The 3,683-nt window shown below is 36.4% G+C and overlaps 1 non-coding gene across 1 annotated transcript; it reads left to right on the forward strand.

The window, feature by feature from the left end:
- Positions 1-373: 373 nt before the first annotated feature.
- TRNAV-AAC (transfer RNA valine (anticodon AAC)) lies at positions 374-449 on the forward strand. The gene has a single exon. It is a non-coding gene; the product is annotated as a tRNA-Val (tRNA).
- The last annotated feature ends 3,234 nt before the right edge of the window (positions 450-3,683 follow it).

Genomic DNA, 3,683 nt, shown 5'->3' on the forward strand with positions numbered 1-3,683 from the left:
ATAAAACAGTTCCCTTTTCAGGTCCAAAATGAATAATATCACCACTCCTTTTCAACAGAGTACTTGTAAACAATTTTACTATCTATATAAAAGGATTCTGCTGATTGTTATTGTCAAACTATTAAAACTAAGTTTGGCAATAAGAATATAGAATTACTATACAAAATTATATAAATGTATGTCTTACAAAGAGATACCTATAAGCAATGCCTTATTAGTTAGGAAGATTCAGTACCATCAGAATGCACTGCTCCCAGAATGGGTATGTATGTATGTTATACATACATATATGTTATATATAATGTATATATTGTACATATACATATGTATATGTCTTTAAATTTCAGGTAACTTCAATCTAAATCCCAAATAGGCCCTGGCCGGTTGGCTCAGCGGTAGAGCGTCGGCCTAACGTGCGGAGGACCCGGGTTCGATTCCCGGCCAGGGCACATAGAAGAAGCGCCCATTTGCTTCTCCACCCCTCCGCTGCACTTTCCTCTCTGTCTCTCTCTTCCCCTCCCGCAGTCAAGGCTCCATTGGAGCAAAGATGGCCCGGGCGCTGGGTATGGCTCTGTGGCCTCTGCCTCAGGCGCTAGAGTGGCTCTGGTTGCAATATGGCAACGCCCAGGATGGGCAGAGCACCCCCCCCTGGGGGGCAGAGCACCGCCCCTGGTGGGCTTGCCGGGTGGATCCCGGTTGGGCGCATGCGGGAGTCTGTCTGACTGTCTCTCCCTGTTTCCAGCTTCAGAAAAATGGAAAAAAAAAATCCCAAATAGATTTATAATTTGAAAACCTGTCATAAAATACATAAAACAAAAAATAATCAAGAAAAACAAAAAAGAACTTAAAAAGTAAGAGCCAATTTACCATCAAGATTTTTCATAAAACAATGTGGCAATGATGCAAGAAGTGTCAAAAAGAACATTAATAATATAGAGCCTAGAATTTTACTTTTTATACACAAAGGCTTGGAAACTATTAGAGGCATTATTAATTACTGGTGAAAAAGTGGGTTGTCCAATATAAATGTGAGATAATTATCTACCCATATGGTAAAAAAGTTAAGATTACATCTTCAACTAACATCATGCCACATATAAAAAATAAATGTGATCTATATCTTTAAAGTATGTCACTGGTATTTTAATTGGTATTGCACTGAATTTATAAATTACTTTGGGTAATATAGACATTTTAATGATGTTTATTCTTCCTAACCATGAACATGGTATATGCTTCCACTTATTTGTATCTTCCTTGATTTCTTTTATCAATGTTTTATAATTTTCCGAGTACAAGTCTTTAGTCTCCTTGGTTAAATGTACTATAGATCACATATTCCAAAAATTTATACGGAACTAAAAGAGAACATGAATAGCCTCAGCAATCTTAAAAAAGAAGAATAAAGGGAGAGGTATCACACTTCCTGATATCAAGCTATACTACAAGGCCATTGTACTCAAAACAGCCTGGTACTGGCATAAGAACAGGCACATAGATCAATGGAACAGAACAGAGAACCCAGAAATAAACCCACAGCTCTATGGACAACTGATATTTGATGAAGGAGGTAAGGAAATACAATGGAGTAAAGACAGCCTCTTCAACAAATGGTGTTGGGAAAATTGGACAGCAACCTGCAAAAAAATGAAACTAGACCACCAACTTACACCATTCACAAAAATAAACTCAAAATGGATAAAAGACTTAAATGTAAGGCGTGAAACCATAAGCATCTTAGAAGAAAACATAGGCAGTAAGCTCTCCAACACCTCTCGCAGCAATATATTTGCTGATTTATCTCCACGGGCAAGGTAAATAAAAGACAAGATAAACAAATGGGACTATAACAAACTAAAAAGCTCTTGCATGGCCAAAGACAATAAGGACAGAATAAAAAGACAAACTACACAATGGGAGAACATATTTGACAGTATGTCTGATAAGGGGTTAATAACCAAAATTTATAAAGAACTTGTAAATCTTAACACCAGAAAGACAAACAATCCAATCAAAAAATGGGCAAAAGAAATGAATAGACACTTCTCCAAAGAGGATATACAGATGGCCAATAGGCATATGAAAAAATGCTCAACATCACTAATCATTAGAGAAATGCAAATTAAAACCACAATGAGATATCACCTCACACCAGCCAGAATGGCGCTCATCAACAAAACAACACAGAATAAGTGCTGGCGAGGATGTGGAGAAAAGGGAACCCTCCTGCATTGCTGGTGGGAATGCAGACTGGTGCAGCCTCTGGGGAAAACAGTATGGAGATTCCACAAAAATTTGAAAATTGAACTGCCTTTTGACCCAGCCATCCTACTTTTAGAAATATACCCCAAGGACACCATAGAACAGTTCCAGAAGGAGAAATGCACCCCCATGTTTATAGCAGCATTGTTCACAATAGCGAAGATCTGGAAACAGCCCAAGTGTCCGTCAGAGGACGAGTGGATTAAAAAGCTTTGGCACATATATACTATGGAATACTACTCAGCCATAAGAAATGATGACATCGGATCAATTACAATAACATGGATGGACCTTGATAACATTATACAGAGTGAAATAAGTAAATCAGAATAAAACTAAGAACTATATGAACCAATGCATAGATGGGACATAAAAATGAGACTCAGAGACATGGACAAGAATGTGATGGTAACAGGGAGTGGGGTGGAGGGGTGGGGAAGGGGCGAGGAAGGAGAGGGAGGGAGTGGGGGGAGGGTAGGGGCACAAAGAAAACCAGATAGAAAGTGACGGAGGATGATTTGACTTTGAGTGAGGGGTATGCAGCATAATCAAAGGTCAAAATAATCTGGAGATGTTTTTTCGGAACATATGTACCCTGATTTATCAATGTCACTGCATTAAAATTAATAAAAATAAGATAAAAAATAAATGATAAATAGGCATTTAAAAACTAAATGTGAAAAATCAAATTTTAAAATATTTGAAGGAAACATTGAGTATCTTCATGACATATAACAATAGTAAATGATTTCTTAATCAAGACAGAGCAAAAACATGAAAAAATGATGCATGCATTTGTGTACTGTTTAATTTTTTTATTTGACAGATTACACCATACATGAAGTGAAATGCTAAACCATTGGTTCAAACAAAATATTGTCTAGAATTAACAAATAATTGCCATCTAAACTATAAAAAAAAAACTTGTATCAGTTACTAAGAAATAGAAATACTCAATAGAAAAATGGATGAAATCTATAGCAGGAAATTCATGAATTAAACAGGAATGACCCAAAATACAATACATGTGAATGTGAAAATAAGACACATTTTCAGATGTTTTTTGTACTTTCAATTGAATATTATTAGTACACAGGAGGTCAAAATATGGGTATTGCCAATTTTCCCTTTTAACTTAAAATCCATTGAAAATTTTTGCAATGGTTTGGACCATGACACTGCCTACTCACCCACTTTTGAGTTGAAGACATATTTGGGATGAATATATATACTCTAGCTAGCTGCTTTTATTTTCCAGCTGGTTCTAAAAAAAAAAAAGGCACATTTATTGATTGATTTAGCAACTTAATTATAGTAGAACCCATTGAACTGAGAGTGTTTCCGTCCTTACTGCACCACACATTAGCAATAGTTTATGGTGGGGAAGTCAGAAAGACATTGAGAACTTAGGGTGCAATGGC

Source organism: Saccopteryx bilineata, chromosome 8 (genome assembly GCF_036850765.1).
Source record: "Saccopteryx bilineata isolate mSacBil1 chromosome 8, mSacBil1_pri_phased_curated, whole genome shotgun sequence".
NCBI classification, from domain to species: domain Eukaryota; kingdom Metazoa; phylum Chordata; class Mammalia; order Chiroptera; family Emballonuridae; genus Saccopteryx; species Saccopteryx bilineata.